A 13,267-nucleotide genomic window follows, 5' to 3' on the forward strand; every position below is an offset into this window, starting at 1 on the left:
AAAGAAGGCATATGGTGTATTGGCTTTTATTAACGGGGGATTGAGTATAAGAGCCGCGAGGTTTTGTTGCAGCTTTATAAAACCCTGGTTAGACCACACTTGGAATATTGTGTCCAGTTCTGGTCACCTCATTATAGGAAACATGTGGATGCTTTGGAGAGGGTGCAGAGGAGATTCACCAGGATGCTGACTGGACTGGAGGGCATGTCTTATGAAGAAAGGTTGAGGGAGCTAGGGCTTTTTTCACTGGAGCGAAGAAGGAAGAGAGGTGACTTGATAGAGGTGTACAAGGTGTTGAGAGGCATGGATAGAGTGGATAGCCAGATACTTTTCCCCAGGGTGGAAATGGCTGTCACAAGGGGACATAATTTTAAGGTGATTGGAGGAAGGTATAGGGGAGATGTCAGAGGTAGGTTCTTTACACAGGGAGTGGTGGGTGCGTGGAATGCACTTCCAGCAGAGGTGGTAGAGTCTGAGTCATTAGAGACATTTAAGCAACTCTTGGACAGGCACAATATTGAAGGGGTGTAGGTTAGGTTGATCTTAGATGAGGATAAATGGTCGGCACAACATGGTGGGCTGAAGGGCCTGTACTGTGCTGTACTGTTCTATGTTCTAATTCTTCATCACCACAGTAAAGAAGTAAGGATTTTTTTACTTTTAAAAAATTCATTCTTGGGATGTGGACATTGTTGGCTAGGCCAACCATTTATTGCCCCTCCTTCTCCATCTTTTGTCATCTGTGATTGCAAAACCTGCCGTCATGCCTTTGAAAGACTGCAACCACTTTTGCCAATGTAGAAATACAATTGATGATTTCAACTGCACAAAAGATGATTGGGAGTAGACAATTTCATATTGATCAGAAACACAATGATAAAGCTTCTCTGTAATGATTTGAGCTTTTTTTTGATTTGATGGTTATTTTTATATAGTCAGGGTGTGTGTGTGTGTGTGTGTGTGTGTGTGTGTACTGTGCAAGCTTTCTTATTGCTAAACCACAGGTAGAATGCCTGGTGTTGTCATTGTGTCCCTGAACTCCAGCTTAAAACTAAGTCTACAGAAAGTAGACAAAAACCTCCAAAGGTTTCATACCTGAAAGCAATGTGTCATATTTTCCACCAACCTGTTTCCATTGTAAAGTTTTTGGGGCAGTAGCAGTTACACAATCATCCAGCAACATTTAGAATCATAATGGCATGAGCTGTGAAAAAAGGATTCTTCATTATCTCTTCTTAGCAGACTCCCACTGCTGGTATAAGTATGTATGGTAGCCTTCAATGGACAAAATGTACAATGCAATTTTCAAAACACTACAGAAAGGTGACATGAAGGGATTGAAACAAAATGATTAGAATTTTACATTTCAGGTGTTACGATATCAGGAGCCAACTAAGGTGATTGAAAACCAGAGCTGGACCAGGATCGGGGTAGAATACAGGCAGCAGAGCCTAAGCTGAGGTTCATAGAGAGTAGAGGTTGCAAAGGCAGCCATTAAAGCATAGGGATTGTCAAACTTGAAGGTGGCAAAGGAATGGATGGGAGTCTCATCAGCGGATTTTGCTGTGATGTAAGAGATAGACGTATTGAACTCTGTTGGACATTAATAAATACAACATGAAGACAAATTGCAAACAACTGGATTTCCTGAAAAGCAGTCTCCATATTTAGTTCTGAATGAAGTTAAACTACTCCTCTGTGACTATCATCTAGTTTTGAATTGAACAAGCTGGTTTGTCCATTTCTGAAATGTAAATTGCATACCAAAGACTGTTTTCCCATCTACAGATAAAATGGTTTAGGTAGTGAGCTTAAAGCTGATGAGAAACCATATGATAGACAGAGATGACGAATACCTTTGGTCTTTTTATACCCTGAAATTATAAAATGGAGAACATGTGAACTTAACCTGCAATTGCCAGTTTTTAAAGCAACTGCAGAAATTAGAAGAGCGAATACTTTGTAGTGTGCCTGCAAAACATGGATTTTGCTGCAATGACCACATTAATGAGTTCTGCCCCACCTCCTCAGCCCACCTCTCCTTCTATAATTTCTAATTTTCTTCAGTTCTCTTTTAGGGTAATTTGGAGTCAAAACATTAACTCTCTTTCTCTCTGCCCGACCTGCTGAGTTTTTCCAGAATTTTCTGCTTTTATTATTATTAATGAGTTTAGTAGGGTAGCACGGTGGCGCAGTGGTTAGCATTGCTGCCTCACGGCACCGAGGTCCCAGGTTCGATTCCGGCTCTGGATCACTGTCCGTGAGGAGTTTGCACATTCTCCCCATGTTTGCATGGGTTTCGCCCCCACAACCCAAAGATGTGCAGGGCTGGTGGATTGGCCACACTAAATTGCCCTTTAATTGGAAAAAGTGAATTGGGATTTCTAAATTTATTTTAAAAAACATTAATGAGTTCAGTGTTGCCCCAATTGCGGAGATTTTCCAGGAGGCTTGCAAGAGACTAAGGGCTGGATTCTCCGATTGTGAGGCAATGTCCTCACACCGGCGTGGGAACGGAGGCATTTTACGCCTGAACATCCGGCACAAAACGGCCACCGATCCTCCGTTTGGCTGGGGGCTAGCAGCCGAGCAGCGTAGGGCACCTGGCTCTAGCTGCCGATACGGCCCGGAGAATTGCCAGGTCCGTGGCCACGCATGCTGCACGGCGGTGGCCTGCAGCGGCCGCGCAGTGCAACATGGCGCCGGCTGCACGTGGACCCGACCTGAGAAATAGTGCCCCCCTTTGGCTGGCTCATGAGCCCCGGACCACCCCCCAATAGTGCCCCCAGCCCCTGACAAAGTCCCCCTTGCCTGAGGATCGGGCCTTCCCTGACTGTGGCGCTGCTGAGCTGAGTCCGCAGCCGTCACTCCAAATTCTCGACGGATGAGACCATGAGACTCACGCCATCGGGAACTCGGCCAGTTGGGGGGGGGGGCGAAGCATCGGGGATGGGCCTCAGAAACTTCCTGAGTCGATATACTGCTTTGGAGGGGGCGGAGCATCACAAAAGCGGCACTGCCCTCAATTTGGACAGAATCGGGTATTCTCTGGCCGATTGCCAAACGCGATTTTGGCATCGGCGACTGGAGAATCCCGCCTTAAATGTTCACCCCCAATATGGGACAGTCCACTCTACTTATTCTCTTCAGCAGTTTAGAAGTGGCGGATTCGGTGTAGAGTTTGCATATTCTCCCCGTGTTTGCGTGGGTTTCGCTCCCACAACCCACAGATGGACAGGGTAGCTGGATTGGCTGAGCTAAACTGCGCCTTACGTGGAAAAAGTGAATTGGGTACTCTAAATGTATTTTTAAAAATGAGAAATTAGCCATTTAAAGGAAAGGCAAAATACTGTGGATGCTGGAAGTCTACAATTTCAACAGAAAATGATGGAAACTCTCAGTGGATCAAGCAGCATTTGCAGAGAGAAAAACTGGGTTAACTGTTTGGATTATTCTGTCGGCGGTGAATGATTTGCGCTTATCCTTCACTTCACCGACAGTTGCCCTTGAGTTCCACAGACCACTCATCATTCCTATCCTCAGGTCTGGGCTGTGATTTTCCGTTCTGGAGCCTATGTGCTCCTGCGAATGGAGAATCAGGATATACATGTGTAGCCATCTCAGATGGCCACCTTTGGAAAATGGAGGGTCCCGCACCACTTTAAACTGCTCCACAATGTTCCAGCATGACAAATGGCCCACCACAGACACAATCACCCTCAGTGGCTTTACCGGACACATACAGCAGGGATACATCACAGCCCCTGTAGATATTCAGATAGGGAAAATAAGCACCAGAAACCCCGTTTTAGTCGACATGCCCCAAACAGCCGAGCACATTCTAGGAATCGATTTTATGAGCTCCCATAACCTTTCCTATGATCCCGTGGATAGATGTGTATGGAGAATGGCCAAAGCAGCTAAAACCCCCGCTACGCTCATAGTAGGAGATTATGAACATAGGATTTGCTCAGTAGGAGACTATTGGTTTGATCCGCAAACAATTAGTACAGACCAGACAATTAGAGAGGTCCTCAGAAAACATAAAGCTTCCTTCGCCCAACACAAACACGATTGTGGGAAGATCCCAGGAATGGTCACAATTTCAGGTCCTGATCCTAAGCCACAGAAGCAATACGGTTTCCCACAGCAAGGCGAGGGTGAGATTTCAAAAGTCATCAATAGCTTATTAGACCAAGTAATTTGGCCGTTAGCCTCAACAAATAATGCCCCAATTTGGCCCGTGAAAAAACCCGATGGTTCTTGGCGACTGACAATCGACTACCGAGAACCTAACAAGGTCACCCCTTTAGCAGCTACCACCGTTGCCACGAGTTCCGAGACCATGCTCAAGCAGGGAGTACAACCAAAGTACTTCACAGTGCTGGTCCATCCTGTCAATATAAGTTCGCGTTCACATTTCAAGGGCAGCAGTATACATGGACATGCCTCCCACAACTCCCCCTCCATTTTACACCGACAATTGGCCAACAGACTTTCCAAATTTTCCCGACCCGAATGCCTTATACAGTATGTGGATGACTTACTCCTTCAGACGGACACAAAGGAAGAGCATGTAAAGCTCCTTTCGGAATTACTAGGTCTTTTGCAATCCATTGGATGCAAGGTCAACCCCAAAAAAGGCCAGATCTTAAAAGAAAAGGTTCTTTATTTAGGCACCATTATCACCCATGGGAGGAGAGAGATCGAACAGAAGCGAATTGAGTCAATAGTTAAATTGCCCCTACCCCACAATATCATTGCACTCCGGTCATTCTTAGGATTAGTTGGATATTGTAGGAACCATATAGATGGTTTTGCAACAAAAGCAGCCCCACTCTCAAAACTCCTTAAAAAGAATGCCCCATGGGAATAGCTTCCTCAGCACACGGGCGCCATCGATGAATTAAAACGCGCCGTAGGCACAGCCCCCGCTTTGCAAGTTCCAGATCCACACTCTCCCTATGCCATAGAAGTAGCAACCACCGACTGAAACCTATCAGCAGTCCTCCTACAGGAAAGAAACGACCGCTTAGGATCCGTGGCCTATGCCTCACGAATTTTAGATCCCGCAGAGCAAGGATTCTCAGCTTGCGAACGGCACTTGCTCGCAGTCTTTTGGGCAGTACGGTATTTCGCGTACATCACAGGCCTTAACCCAGTAACAATTTTAACCGAACACACCCCAACGCAGCTATTGTTAGATGGTAGGTTAACGGACGGTTCAGTCAGCCAGATCAGAGCAGCTCGCTGGACACTGTTGTTACAAGGAAGGGACATTACAGTCAAACGTACAAAGACCCACACATTTCTACCAGATAACCTTCAGTATGCAGGGACCCCACGAGTGCCAGATCATAGCAGCCCAACACCACACAGGACCCTTTATTCCAAAGTCACTGCACACATGACCAGGCAGTAAAACACAGAATCCACACACCATAGACAATACTTTAAAGATTTATGTAGACGGTTCCTCCACGATAGAAAATGGAAAGAGAATAACTGGTTGTGGAATTTATGTAGAAGACGCGCAAGGACGCGCATTCGAAGAAATATCTTTAAAATTGCCCGGCCACCTAGGATCACAAGCAGCAAAACTAGCAGCCATAGCATATGTACTGCAGCACCCCGATTCCTTTCCAACCCCTGCAGACATATATTTGGACAGTTTATATGTCTGCAAAATTTCTGCCCCTGTGGGAATCTTGAGGATTCGTATCCGCTGATGGTAAACCCCTACCCTCAGCCCCATTGTTGAAACACATTCTTAGAACATCTAAAGACCGCACGTACGCTATTATTAAATTGAGAAGCCATCATCGTTCCTCCCCATCCGTTAATGTAAAGGCAGATGCCTTAGCTAAGTCAGGATCACGCCTCGGTCACTTTTGGCAACCCCCTGAAAGTGAACCGATACACGCAGTCCAGGTTTCTCAAATCAATAAAGAGGATCTAGCCCAGGCCCAAGAGGCAGACGACACTCTCAAACAGGTTTTAGATTCCCAGCCCCCTACGACAAATGCAAGGACTCACTGACGGTACAGGACGTTATAGTTCTGAAAAATGGAATTTATGTGGTCCCCATCAAAGACAGAAACCAGATGATTTATCAGTTTCATAACAGGCACGGACATCAGGGGATAGACAATACCATTGCCCATTTAAGACCTTTTGTGCTGGTGGCCCGATTTAAAATCCGACGTAACACCTTATGCTGAGAATTGTTTAATCTGGGCACAGAAATATCCTGAAAGGTACTCCAAGAAGGGACAATTGAGACACCCCCAACCTGTTAATGGCCGTTGGCCAAATTTGCAACACAGCTACATTGGCCCCCTCCCCCCTTGAAGAAATGGTTTCAAATACGTATTAGTGGTAATCGACACCTTTACAAAATGGGTAGAAGCATTTCCCTCACGAACAAACACTGCAAAGGCCACAGTTAAGATTTTGACCCAACAGATATTTACCCGCTGGGGACTCCCCCGCAGCATTGAGTCAGACCAAGGTTCCCATTTCACTGGCAGAGTCATGCAAAATACCTAACGGTTTTTGGAATCAAACATAAATTTCACATTGCGTATCACCCCTGTAGTGAGCTCTATGTGTGCATGTACACAAGGATTAAATGTGTAATCAGTAGCACCACATGATCACTAGAGGGCCAAACTAACAGGTGTATAAAAGGCAACAACATTGGGTCTCGGGCTCTCTTGGGGGTGCACTGTGACCAGGGCAAAGCAAAGTAGTTCAGATGGCTAGTGGAGTTACGTATAGTTACTGTAGATCTTGACAATCTTATCACTAGTATCAAAGTTAAAGTAAATAACTCATGCAATTATTGTTATACTTACTCAATAAACCTTTTGTTACTGCTGGATAAGTTTGAGTCTTCTTCATCGAGATTCAGAAGACCTCTTCATTAGCCAAGGATAGAGTAGCACATGTTACCTACCACGTAGGTAACACAACATGGTACCAGGCATGTTGGCTTTAACATAACTAGTTAGATTAGGTTAGACAAACAGAGAAGAAAATTCAGACTGGATATTCAAATGTGGAAGGCTTCGCAGCAAATGGATCCTCGACGACTAACTATGGGACTTATTGGACCTCTAGGGCAGCTGGAAACAACCGGTAATTTAAGTTATAACTGGAAAAGATTTGAACAGATATTCCAAATATTTATTGCAGCTAATGATTTAAGCACGGTCTCTGTCGCAACAAAAATAGCACTACTACTCTCAATAGGAGGGCATGAAGCTAGCGAAATCTAAAATTGCTTTAATTACTTAGAATGTGAAGACAACACCAAAATAGAAGTAATACTCAACAAAATTGATGAACACTGTAAGAGTCAGTCTGGAGAGATGCTGGAAAGATTTAACTCTTGTCATAAATGCCAGAGAAACGGAGGGCCCATCACTGATTTTATCACAAATCTCAAGTTAATACCACAAGGCTGTGATTATGCTGATTTCAGAGAGACTATGATAATGGATCAATTAATTTCTGAACTATCTGACAAAAATTTGAAGGCAGAACTTTCACACAGTAAGTATCTAACTCTAGAAACTGCTATACAAAAATGTCTTGCTTATGAACAAAAACAAAATCAATACTGTGAGTCTTTACAAACACAGAATCAGTATCTAGAAAACAAAATCGGTAAAAATGGCGCGAACACTCACCACGAGGCAGAAGCAAGATCTCACTCGATGCGGCAGCACTTTTTGATTGGCAGCCATCTTTTGCGAGAGCGTTCTGGCCAGTTCGCACATGCGCACTTCTCAAAAAGAAGGAAAATGGCAAAATACACACGAGAAGCTGCGCATGCGCAGTTGCGAAAAGAGCGCACAGTAAAGGAAACTTGAATTGAGCATTCGCAATCAATTCCTACGCATGATGTCACGAGCGTCATAACGTCAGAGGACCCCGACCACGGCCACTTAAAAGGGAAATGCACGAAAATGAACAAAAAGACATTTGAAGCTGCAAAACCAAATTTACTCACATCAAAAGACAGAACAATGCCCGAACTTACACCAGCAATTAAAAATAATCTCCGCAGCACCTTGGCACAAGCAGTTTGCACCACCCAAAGAGGAGATTTGTTCATTGAAGACGACTGCTTAGACATGCATGAGTTATTCGGAATTGATGATCATTGCATCAGCAACACAGTTGAAACGCTCAACACGACTCTTCTCATGGTAGATGAATCCAATACCATGGTGCCATGGCAGATCGTTGATACATTGGATGACAGCAATACCCAAGAAGAAGATGATACCGCACAGAGAGCACAGATAGACTCGACAGCGAGAACACTGCACAACTCCACAGAGAGAGCGATGACAGACTCCACAGAGAGAGCGATGAAAGACTCCACAGAGTGCGCGATGGAAAACTCCAGAGAGAGAGCGATGACAGACTCCACAGAGAGAGCAATGAAAGACTCCACAGAGTGAGCAACACAAGCCTCCACAAAGAGAGCAATGCCAGCCTCCACAGACAGCTCGGTGACAGACTCAAAAATGGAAGCAAGCAAACACTCCATAGCGAGCGCCATACATAAACAACACTATGAAGGTCTATCCACCTTATCTGCGCAACCAGCAGCAAACTACGAAAGTCTACCAATCTCACGTGAACAACAAAAAGACTATGACAGGCTACCCTGCTTATTTGAGCCACCAGAACCTCGCTCATTTAACCAACAAGAAGACAGTCGACCCAGCTTATTTGAGCCACCAGAAGAAGACTATGAAAGTCTACTCAGCTCATTTAACCAACAAGAAGGCACTGAATATCTACCCACTGTATGTGAGACAAGCGACGAAGAAATCACAATTCCCATACAGGATGTGCAGGATGACAGTGAGACTGACAGATCTCAGCTTGTCTGCACAGAAGCACTCAACAATCAGAGGAGGGCTACTCATGGGTCCAGAGAGACCACGTCAATTGAAACCTTGAAGATTTTGACTCCAGAAGAGATGCACCATGAGTCCAGAGAGATCACGTCAATTGAAATCTAGAAGATTTTGACTCCAGAAGAGGAGCACCAAGGGTCCAGAGAGACCATGTCAAGAGAAATCAGGAGCACCAAGACCCACAAGAGAATGAAATCTTGAAGATTTTGTCTCCAGAAGAGGAGCACCAAGACCAACAAGAAAATGAAATTGTGAAGATTTTGACTCCAGAAGAGGAGCACCAATTAACCAATGATGATTCAAGTGAACCAGAAATGACTCTAGGAGTACATAGGAAGCAAGAGGACTCAAATCCACCACAAATGACTGATTTCACCAACATCAATGCAACATCAGATCATTCTCGCAATTCTCAAGAAGAAACGCTCAATGTAACAGATATCACAACGGACACTGACACCAATAACTGTGACAATGACTCCAATCATCCACACGGAACACTCATTGAGCGCAACAAGAACAACAAACACCGCAAGACTCACAGCAGAAACAAGAACAACAACAGCAACAACAAAAACAACATGCAGCGCAACAAAGACAACAAGAAGCATAACAGAAACAACAAGCACGACAAGAAAAACAACATGAACAGCGATGAAAACAACAAGAACCAGAAACAACAAGCACGACAAGAAAAACAACAAAAACTGTGACAACAACAAAAGCAGAAACAACAAGCACGACAAAAACAACAAGAACGGAAACAACAGAAACAACAACAATGAAACAACGACCTGTACAACATGGTACAACTCTGCACATGAAGGACAATGCCACAGCACACTGCAAAACAATGACAAGACTACAAATGTGCCAAGACATGACAAAGAATCTCACAAATTCATATCTGCTCCAGAACAAGCATGCACGCCAGCTTTCAAGACAGATGACACACTAGATCAATACCACAAGCACAGGAAAAAGTCCAGGTCAGACGACAAAGATGACATGCAGAATCAATACCGCAAGCACAGAAAAAAGCCCAGGTCAGACAATGGTGCAACACAGAATCGTTACCCCAAGTATAGAGAAAAAAAAAGAAAGTCTAAATCAGACAATAACCATTCGAACACCTCATGATGACTTGATGGTCACTTAAACACACGAACACTGACGACGTTCACAAATAAATAACGACATCAACATCACCACTTCAACAACAGAAGACGAAGGCGACTCAACCGAACAAATTCATAAAGTTTGGACTCACAATTTTTTAATTAAGATTGGACTCATAAATATTAATTGGCTTTGTATAATCATCAAGATCATCACAACTTGTACATAACATCATTTGTCTACCTATTTCACGCAAGCGAAAAAACCTTAGAGACCAAATGTATTCACATTTGACGGACTAACTCATTGATTTTAGGTAATGCATTTGCAAACTGCATCCATTATATTTGTTCAATTTTCTTTACAACATACAGAAAATATGTAACACGAAAAAAGGGGGGTGTTGTGATCTCTATATGTGCATGTACACAAGGGGTTAATGTGTAATCAGTAGCACCATATGATCATTAGGGGGCCGGACTAACAGGGGTATAAAAGGCAACCACATTGGGTCTCGGGCTCTCTCGGGGGTGCACTGTGACCAGGGCAATAGCAGAGTAGTTCAGATGGCTAGTGGAGTTACGTATAGTTACTGTAGTTAGATTTTGTTAACCTTATCACTTGTATCAAAGTTAAAGTAAAGAACTCATGCAATTATTGTTATCGTTACTCAATAAACCTTTTGTTACTACTGGATGAGTTTGAGTCTTCTTCATCGAGATTCAGAAGACCTCTTCATTAGCCAAGGATTGAGTAGCACATGTTACCTACCACACAGGTAACAAAACGACCCCCAATCCAGCGGCATTGTTGAAGGAATGAATCACACTTTAAAAGTGGCCATCAGAAAGATGGTGCAACAGAATAATACCACATGGGACACAGTTCTCCCATTTGCCCTTATGTTTTTTCGGAACACCGTTTCCAGTACCACAGGCTTCACCCCCCACACTTTTATGACCAGACGGCCCATGAAAGGAATTGAATATTTATTAGGTCTCGATTTGGCAAGACCCACAGTCACCGCCCTCACCCATGAAAAAGCGGTCCAACAAGTCACAGACAATATTAAAGCAGCACAGCTCGCTGCAGCTGTCCGACTAGGCGCGAGGAGGAAGCAGAGTAAAACCTGCTTTGACAAAACCGTCCATCCCGTAGAGTACACAGTCGGTCAGCAAGTAATGGTTTCCCTTTACAATCCCAATTCTTTTCTCTCCCCCAAATTTGCAGGACCTTACTCCATTTCGTACAAAATAATGTACCCCAATGTTAAAACTGGTTGGTTCCACAACCAGCTCAAAGTCTACGGAGCCCAATGTCAGCCATCCCACTATATCTCCCTGGCAATAGCAGACGATTCCGCCCTGCCCATCGACAACCTAGACCCAGCCTCCCCCAGCCATGACAGCACATCCACGCACACAGACCCGACCTTGTCTCCACGCACAGGTGCGACTCTCCAGCTTGACTCCGACGACAGCGACAGCCTCCCTTGATTGATTGCTAACCCTGACCAATGATACGATCTCTCTGCCCCAGTCACCCCAGGCCCCGGAACCACGGCAAGGATATCTTCACCCCCCTTTATGCCCTTCCACAGCCACCGCCACAGCCACCGCCCAACGATAGTAACTTGCCCTTTAGTGCCACCGCCCCTACGCTCATGACAAATGAACCACTTTTTGGCACCACGACAACTCTTGTAGACTGGTTAGACATGACGATTCGGATTCCACGACTGCCAACATGGCCACGGCACAAAAACGGCAGGCACGAGTCTGACAACCAGGATGGTGATGATTCAGATTCTAACTCTGGTTATGGTAATCCTTTTACAACACTTTTTGATACAGAACCCTGAGGTGTCCAGCTGATGAAAAAAAGACGCCACATAAGAACGATGGTGTCCTATTTTCTGATGGAGCTTGCCCGCCTTTTTATTTTCCTTCTTTCTTTCTTCTTGTTACATCGTTTCAATTAATGTCGGCCTGACACCCAATTTCTTGATACAGTCATAGTTACTCTTCCAACGCCATTTACTGACCAATGGCCATTAAAGGAACAATTGTTGGATCTCACATGTGTTAGAAATTCTTTCTGCTCCTTGAGGTCACCCAGGTAGGGAATAACAGCACTAATCCCTGCCCTGCCTGAGGACCCCAAATGCATCCGGTCAGTTAAGCTTTGGTAGTGGAGCAACGGCATTGATCACCACTCTACTTGGGGATTCCACCCATTCTTGCCCTGCCGCGGCCCACACGCACCTCAGTTCCTGTCACTTTGAGTACTCTGGAATGGTTCTTTACACTTCTCACTGTCTTAGTTTTCCCTTCTCTACTCTTTTAGTTAGGTTTAAAGAATGCCCTTTGCCACAGTCTGTACACTCACCCCTTTACCTTCCGCGACCCTCTGGTCATTCCCCACCTGCTATTTACACATATGACACACTTGGTTGCCACATATGCTGCTACACGCGAACTACTTCTGGACCCTGGGATGAAGAAACTTTATAAAACTGGCGCCCGAAGATTCGGCTGGTTAAGATGAGCCTCAACCACCACTGGTTGCAAGTAAAGAAAAGATTGGTTGGAGAAATTGTCCACCCACTCCCCGCATCGACCACAAGCTGGGAGAATCTCTGTACTTTAAAAATTGGTATTTGTTGTCTCTTAAAACGTTATTTAAAAAAAAAAAAATGAGGGAGTCACACATGGTGACGATCAGAATGGGAAATTGGATTAAGGAGCGAAAGACAAGTAAAACGAGATATTAACCGAAGATAATAACAGATATTATGCTTGCACCCCAAGGATCACAAGGAACACGGAAGAAGACAAGATGAAGCGAGGACTGATGACCTACATTGTGATCATCGCTGGACTCCTACAACTGCATGCGTTACAAGCCTCTGTACCACACACCACACCAGCCCCGAACACCACCGCACAACATGACACCCAAAGCCCGGACACCACACCACACATAGAGATAGACACTGAAACCTCCACTTGGTGCAAAAACATTGCCAAATGGTACCCCCTTTCATACACAGTAGAGGCCCTTCTAGTACTTGCAATAATCTGCAGTGTCATCCAGACACTTAGACTCTGCAAATGGCCCCCTTCTTTAGAATTCCGAGCTCCCTTCTTTGGAATTCACCCAACTCAACAAACACTGTAATCGCTGATAAAAATAAAGACCGCATATCT

Source organism: Scyliorhinus torazame, chromosome 14 (genome assembly GCF_047496885.1).
Source record: "Scyliorhinus torazame isolate Kashiwa2021f chromosome 14, sScyTor2.1, whole genome shotgun sequence".
Lineage (NCBI taxonomy): Eukaryota > Metazoa > Chordata > Chondrichthyes > Carcharhiniformes > Scyliorhinidae > Scyliorhinus > Scyliorhinus torazame.